General features: G+C 47.8%; 1 pseudogene; it reads left to right on the top strand.

Annotated features, from left to right (window-relative positions):
• The first annotated feature begins 7096 nt into the window (after nucleotides 1-7096).
• Nucleotides 7097-7442, top strand: LOC110324928 (annotated as a pseudogene).
• The last annotated feature ends 982 nt before the right edge of the window (nucleotides 7443-8424 follow it).

Here is an 8424-nt window from a genome sequence, read left to right as displayed (position 1 = left end):
CAAAGATAAGGTGGCTCAAAGTCCACATGGCTATGGATAGGGTTAGGTCTTTGTGTGTGTTGAAGTCACTCAGAATTCCTTAGAACAAGGAGAAAGAGAGAAAAAGCTGGCAATACACCCTGAACACACCCACTCTTGGAAGCTCAGCAAGGTGGGTCTTCGTACTCAGATGGGAGATAAGGTAAGAAAGCTGTCGTCTCCGAGGCTTAGGTATGTGCAGTATCTTTTATCATTTGTCTTCCTGGATAAGGTCTCTGGCCTTCAGAAGTTGAAGGAACAAAAGTTCAGCTCCTAACCAAGCACTTACATGTGCTGCTTGTCCCTCTCTGAGATCCACCAGTCTGTGCTTTACCTGTATACACGGTAGCCATCATTGTTTGATCCTTGTTCTTCCTCTGATCCGCATCCTGCCCTGTGATGCTCATCTCCCCCCTGGTTCACATCTAGTCTGACAGCCATATCCTGTCTGTGCTCTGTCTTCTTGTGTTTCCCCATCCCCACATCCTTATTCTCCGTATGATCCAGATCCATGTTCTTGCCCACATCCTCCCCAATCATTGGCAGTGCCCACGAAAGCCAGCTGTAATAATTGTTCCTTTCCCCGGGCCCAGGGGCTCACCATGTTTGAATCAGCACTAGGTTGGCTTGGAGTTCCTGGCAGTGTCTTGTCCATGACAGCACCACCACTCTTGTCCATGCCTGTCCTCTGTTATTTCCCTGACCCAAATCCCCATTGCTACGTCTGCTCCACTGTCTGAGACCTGCTTTCTGAGATCCCTCACAAGACACTCCGCTCCAGGGAGCACTCCTGGTGCCACAAATCTGGCAAGATACCCTTCTCTGTGTCCACACAGTGTTAGTCCTCCACTGTGGCTGTTCTTCATATTTACTCTGATATTGCCTCCTCCCTCAGACTGAGAACACTCTGAGGGAAGTGGATGGCTCCTGGTATCTCTATGCCCAAGCTGGACAGCTACAAGGCTGGTCCATAAGTGACTGTGATTCCCAGATAAATCCAGAAATCTTAGTGGCTCAGGACTTTAAGGTCAATTTCACACATTCAAGTTCATTGCTGGTCTAGCAATTTCCCTCTGCTCTGTCTCTTTGAGCATTACTCGCCATTGAGCACCTGGCCTCCAGTCCCAGCATCCTCCTAGCCACTCCTATTGTCCAGAAGCAGCCATGTGACCTGGGTTACTCACAAGTGAGCTCTGGGTAATACCGGAGCCTCAGAAAGCTCTAGACCTCTCTGAGAAAGGCTTGTGGAGGCAGGGAAGAACATCCCCACGACCAGAGAGAAGGCTTCCTGGCAGGCTGAGTGAAATGAAGTTACATCCCTGTCACCTCAGTCAGAGACCTGAGTTCAGATGAAACTCTGCCGCTTGAAAACAAGGGGCAGGACCCTGGAAACGCCCGATTTAGCCCTGTCAGTCTCCAGGCAGCACAGTGTTCCCAGCTCTCGGAGTCCTTTGTCCTCTGTAAGCTCCCTTAGCCTGCAGAGGTGACTTCTTTATTCTCTGAGCTGCTATTTATAACTTCCAAAGCACCCCTACTCCTTTGGTTCCGTATCGAGGTTCAGAAAAAGAGTCTCCCCCCTCCCCGCACCTCCCCCCCAGCACTCCCCCCCACCCCATTGCCAGGCCTCTCTCCCCCAGAGCAATCCCGTAAATAAAGGATGAAAGGCCCCGTAATTATTACCATTCGACAACACAGAGACTGTCAAAACCAGGAGTCCAACAAAGGCCTGTACATAAATCACAGCTGATACAATGGCTCTTAGCTGAAGGGGAGAGGGCTTAGAGTCTCAGCACGGCTGAAAGGAGGTTTGTGTCTAGGGGAGGAGTCACGGGAGTCACGCAGCCCCGGGGAAAGAGATAGGCTGAATGTCTGAACAGAGTGCCAGCCTGGGTAGCTACTGAACGGAACTCGAGTGAAAATCCCGGGGAAGACTCCAGATGTGGCATCGCCACAGTGCTGGTGAGGTTACGCCGCATCAGCAGGTTATAGTCCAACCTGGCAGGGAGCTGTTCCCTACAAAGATACCCTGGCTTGCAGTTCTGCCCGTCAAGAGCCGCCTACAGCTGGGCTAGACCAGGGTTGGTCAAGGGCTCTCTGGGTTTGAAGAGAGATCAAGTGGGCTGGGCTGCTGGCTAGCTTCCACAGTGTGTATGCGGGCTTGCCTACGCCTGTGCTAGGAGGTGAGGTTGCAGCATTTTCTGATAGGCAGAAAGGAGGATACACTCCTTGGTGACAAATGCTATTGCTGAGCCAAGCAGGATCTCTTCCGTATTTGACCGTGCAACTGAGATTTCTCGATAGCATCGAGAAGCATTGGCTTCTGGGTCAGAGGTTACGTCTTTGGGCACAGTTATTGCTTTTGAATTAGCCATTCGGTGGTCCCTGAAGAATTCAGTAGAGGGGCTTGGGAGATAGCTCATCGGTAAGTGCTTGCCTTGTGTGCACAAGGACATGATTCCCAGAACACACATGAAAAAGAAGCTGGGTGTGGTTGCATACACTTGGAATCTCAGTGTTAGGGAGGAGACAGGTGGGTTTCTGGGACTTGTTAGCCCACCCCCTCAGCAAGTTGCAGAAGGCTAAACTATCTGCCATTTTTTTTTTTTTTAAAAAGGTAGAGAGCACCTGAGGATTGCCTTTTAACCTCCAGCTCCATTTGCATATATATGCATAAACAGTTATGTACACAAGTGTGCCTGAAGCCACATGAACATGCACATACATACAGGCAAATGCACAAGGAATTCAGTGGCCTTTACAGATTGCTGGTGACTGCTCTTATGCATCATGTGCTGCTCGGTATTTATGAATTTCAGATGGATTTCTTTATCTGAAGAAATTGTCCTTAACATATAAAGAAAGGGAAGGAGTTAGACACAGGGCCAGAAGCCATATCGTGCATGGCCAGTGCGGACAGACACCTGCTGGAGGTGTGCTGAGAAGCACTGACTTTGGAGACCACTCATATGATGCTCCTGAATGGATGACACTGGGTACCACTGATTCTCTTAGAGCTTCAACAGTGTCGGATTGTTAATAGGACTGTAAGGATGAAAAAGGAATCCTGGGTCCAATAAAATGGCTCAGAAGATAAAGGTGCTTGCCACACAAGCTTGATGACCCAAGTTCCATTCCTGGGACCCATATAAGGGTGGAAGGAGGCACACATTCATTGTGTGTGTGCACACGCACCACCACCACTACCACTAGCAGCAGCAGCAGCAGCAGTGGCAGTGGCAGCGGCAGCAGCAGCAATTACAATTTAAGAAGGAAATCCTAATCGTCCTGTTAAGCTGTTCTAGTCTATGGCATGGGTGATGTTTTAAATCACTGGGAGAGCAAATATAGCTTGTGAGGCAGATCAGCATCACTCCCTGACCTCATTCTACCATAAGAAAAAGTCATTGACCTTCTCCTTCAAACAATGGGGCTGGGGGTACGGTAAGGCTGGAAGGGGAAAACAGGGGGACTCGGCTGCTACAGACAGAGAGATGGAGCCCAAGTGCTTCTCTCATGGAGGCATTCTCTCTTTGTTGGCCTAGGACAGTGGGCAAGGGCTCTGGTGGACTCCAGAATTCCTAGGAGGCTCTGGGAGCAAGCAGCCTAGAGACTTTGCCGAAGTGGAGTCTCAAAGCAAAGGAAGCTGGAGACCTTACACAGGGTCTTGTTCTCCCCTAGTCTACCCCGCCTAAACTCAGTCAGCAACATAGGTATTTGAACTCATTTTACCTCTCTAGACTACAGCAGTTTGCTGGGCTGCAGAGTACTTGCAAGGCAAAGTAGACCGGTACTCCTGAAGGTAGTGTGGTTCCCACCAGTCTCTATTGGCCAAGTTGGCCTCATCTTTAGTGGCCAAGGTTTCTGCTTCATGTTCTGCCTCCATGGCTCCCCTTGGGTAACATGCCACATGAGCTTAAGTGGAGTCCCATGTGGTCTTATGATTCCTAGTGTCATTTCAAGCATTGGGGTCAGATTTAAATCAGCATCAAATATTAATAGCTCCTTAGCAACACATCCTTGGATGCCAATGAGTACCTTATGGCATACTGCAACCATAGGTTATGTGTGTGTGTATGTGCCCCTGTGTGCATGTATATACATGTTTGCCCCTGTACACTGTGTGTAGCATGCAGAGCAGTAAATGTTTTTGTAAGAACAGTTCTTATGAAGGAAGGAGAGTTTGAGAAAGCTGGGAGCTCAAGGTAGGTTCAAGAAGCCAAGGGAACAAGAGGCTTCTGGGAAATATCCAGAAATACAACAGGGTCGGACACCCCTACATGATCATGTTCCCAGCCTGCCGCTGGGAGAGCAGGCAGGCTCTGTCCTAGACACCGCTGTCCTGGTGTTGCCATCCTGGCTTCTGTGGCTGAGCTGATCTTGAGGGAGATCACCAAGCAGATGGTTCTTGGAGATTGCATCTTGTGTCAGGGGCATAGTTTTTCAAGCTTTGTGTGTTAATCATATGGGTCCTGATGTCACTTCTGCATGTAAAGTAATCTAGGTAGAGAACATAGAGAGTCTGGGAAGAGGGCTCAGCAAGTAACAGTGCTTGCTACACAAGTCTGATGGCCAGAGTCCATTCCCAGAGCCCGCATGGAAAAGCCAGATGAGGCAGCATGGCTTGCAGTCCCAGCACTCCTATGGCGAGCTGAGAGGCAGATGCAAAACTTCTTGGGAGCTTATGGCTAGCTAGCTTGTGTGCTCAGAGCAGCAACAGAAACGACAGGAAAGCCTCTACCTTAACAAGTTGGAAGGCAAGAGCTGTTTGTCTTCTGATCTCAATGGCACACACACACACACACACACACACACACACACACACACACACACTTGGACACATACACAACATATGGAGGAGTAGATAATAGATTAGGTATTAGACCACTTGAACACAGTTAAGGGGCATGTCATTTCAGTAACAATAGCAAGCTACATTATAAAGCATATTGTTGCCACGAGACTAGAACCATTTGCAAAGAGCCACTCTGTTTCAGCTCTGATGGCTCCTGCAGCAAACCGCTCTCTCTTGAACTTCAGCTTCCCTACCTTTCAAATGAGATCAGCGAAGCAAACAACATGAGCCTAGCCATGAGGTGAGGCTCACACAAGACAGAACATACATAGCATGGTTTGCACAGCACAAAGCATCATGGGAGGACTCACTGGCCCCTTCTCCTACCCTAGCTGTGGATTTATATTGGAATAGAATGGCTCCAGCGTGGTGGGACACCCCTGCCCCCTACCATAGTCTTCCTAAGTGCCAGGCTGACTATGTTATCAGAGGTCTCCATGTTAGCCCTCTCTGAAGTTCTTTCTCATACATCAACTTTGGACATTATGAGTCTCCATTTTCCTATGCATTCCTCTATACCTGTGCTGAGTCTTGGCATGGGTGGCAGACGGGATTCACACAGTAGGACAGCATCTGTCCCTCCGCCTGTCTGTGGAGCTGCCTGGATGATAGACCACCCTCCGCTCATCTGCTCTCTCCCCTTCACACCACCTGACAGACTTACACAGAAAGCCAGGCTGGCCAGACCTGCCCCCTCAGTTGGTGGCACAGGGGAAGATGAGGGAATTAACTTCTGGCCCGCTGACAGTGGCACAGCCTGCCAAAGCCGCCCGGGTAATTTGGTTCCTTTCCTTTGTTGACTTGGTGCCAGCGCACAAGAGTGGATTAAGCAGGGAAATTCTGCATGGAGAACTCTCCCCCTTGGCGCTGCAATCCCATTGTCTCCTGAGAGTGACAGCCGCTGGTGGAGCCAACACACACCGCTCCATTGGCACGTCCCCAGGACAGAGCAGCTCCCCCCCCTTCCTGAAAAGAGGGATTTGTTAAGAAACTGGAGTTGAAAGGAAGGACGACGGGCAGGAGACGAGAGGAGACGGAGGTGGAAGAAAGGCTACTGCTGGTTTGTTAATTAAAGGAGTGTGGCCTGCTAGTGCTAAGACAGATACCCATAGAGACCTAGGTGCATCTCCAGTTCATTTGTTCTGAGGGGTACTATCATGATTGCCCACACTTGGTGAGCATCTCCTGGTGCCGGGTACTAGGTTGATGCAGGTATGTAAGGTAGAAATGTGCAATCATTCTTGCCATGAGGGAAGCACCAAGCCTCTAACCCTAAGAACAAGACATGTAGAAGAACCTTGGATAACGAGTGCTTGTCTTGCTGGGTGCTTACGTGCTGGGAGCTATTCTAATCACTTGATTAATTTCAATCAACAGAACAATCCTGATAACCCCATGGGGTCTGCTTACCTGTTGTTATGTCTCTGTTCTGCCCTTGGGGGTCATAGACATGGTTGTTAGGGCTATCAGTGATTTTGACAAAAATAAAAATATTAATCAGTCCCGGAAAACATAGCATTTGCTGATTTCTGTGACGTATGCACTCCTACCGTACCAATGTCAAGATCCTATAGGAACAACACTAGACATGTTGTTGGGAAGAATCCTGTCCACCAGCCTAGAGTAGGCTCCAATACATCAGTAGATGTGAGGAAATTTTGTCTCGGCTCATGTAATAAGGAGGTTCAGCATATTGAGTACCCGGGTCACTGGTTCCCAGTCTATTCTGATAGTCCCTGTTGTATCTGGTTCTGAGTGGGATCCAAGAGAAGAAACTGACACTAACAGCAGCTGTCCTGAGGGGTGACAGGCTTACAGGCGCCTCAGAGCCTAGCCTTACCTGAGGGGCTCCCATTCTTTCTGTTCTTCCCCTAGCAAGAGACTGGAGTCTCCCATTAGGAGTTAATAATTTTCTGATGCAGGGCATAAAATAATGGAGCCACTGGTCAATTTCTCAAGTAAAAACTTCTCCAACTATTGACAGTGTATTTAACCCTTTCTTCACCCGTCAATCTCTTTGCATCACTTTGCTCTGCTTATTTGAAACACAGCTGAAATTCTCTAGCATCACCGTGAACATATAGATTCATGCTGTCCTGTTAGCCTCTCCTTCTGTGTGCCTCATGCTTCGGTTTTATTTCTTTAATTGGGTGTTCCCCTTTCTCGCTCCCTGGCCATCTTGCAGCTGATCTTGGCTAAGGGTTGTCCCACACCTAAGGCAGGAAGATGGTGGCTGCAAAGAAGACAAAAATGTCTCTGGAGTCAATCAACTCTAGGCTCCAACTTGTTATGAAAAGTGGGAAGTACGTGCCAGGGTACAAACAGACTCTGAAAGTGATCAGACAAGGCAAAGCGAAGTTAGTTATCTTCGCCAACAACTGCCCAACTTTGAGGAAATCTGAAATAGTATTATGCCATGATGACTAAAACTGGTGTCCATCACTACAGTGGCAATAGTATTGAATTGGGTACAGTGCGTGGAAAATGCTACAGAGCATGCACACTGGCTATCACTGACCCAGGTGATTCTGATATTATTAGAAGCATGCCAGAGGGGGCTGGTGAGAAGTAAACAAACTTTTCCTTTAATAAAACTTTGCCAGAGCCCCGTTTGGGGGAAAAAAAAGAGTGTTATTAGAGGTCAGGCCTAAGATTTTTTTTAATCTGAATTTAAGATCTGCTAGGCTTTTTATTACATGCATCTATAGTATTATGTGCTAGATTGGCATTTACCAAGAGAAATAGGCCATATCAAGTTTCTTCCTATGATTATTCATTCATTCATTCATTCATTCATGCATGCATGGATGCATGCACTCATGTTAGCAAGCCTCTGCTCTGTGTAGGGTTTTGGAGGTCCATTAAGTCTCATATAGACTGCTTTTGAGAGTTTGTATTCACAGCAAATACACCTCCTTGCTCATGCCAAAACATTCCTTTGTTTTCATGCATGGTATTTTCCCACCTTCAAGGATGCATTCTACATTCCTGTACATCCATCTTTATTACTTATTTAATGTAACAATGGCCCCTCCTTCATGGGTCCCCACCAAGACAGAACTTCTCACACCCTCTCTGAACTCTCACATCCTTCCTGCCACTTCTGATTCCATTCTGTCTGACTTAGATTCTTGCCATGTTTGTTCGGTGTTTATTTGGTCTCCAGAACTTAGTCTCCTGAAGTTGGGGAGCTCACGGGTTCACATGCATTTCCTTTTCAGAGGCAGATGAACAGAAAGCACCTATTGGCTAGAAGACAAAGGAAAAGAATCAGTGGGAGTAAGAAAACATTGTCTTCTACTTGAAGCCACATCAACATGTTTGATTTAAGAGTGTAAATAAGAAGACCAACACATGGATCCTTCATTTCTCCCTAGAATAGGGTACAAAATACCCATGGTAGGAGTTACAGAGACAAAGTTTGGAGCTAAGACAAAAGAACAGACCATCCAGAGACTGCCCCACCCTGGGGTCCATCCCATAATCAGCCACCAAACACAGACACTATTGCATATGCCAGCAAGATTTTGCTGAAAGGACCCTGATATAGCTGT

This window comes from Mus pahari, chromosome 7 (assembly GCF_900095145.1).
Source record: "Mus pahari chromosome 7, PAHARI_EIJ_v1.1, whole genome shotgun sequence".
Lineage (NCBI taxonomy): Eukaryota > Metazoa > Chordata > Mammalia > Rodentia > Muridae > Mus > Mus pahari.
Note: the sequence above shows the minus strand (reverse complement) of the source record. Positions and strands in the feature narration are given on the sequence as shown.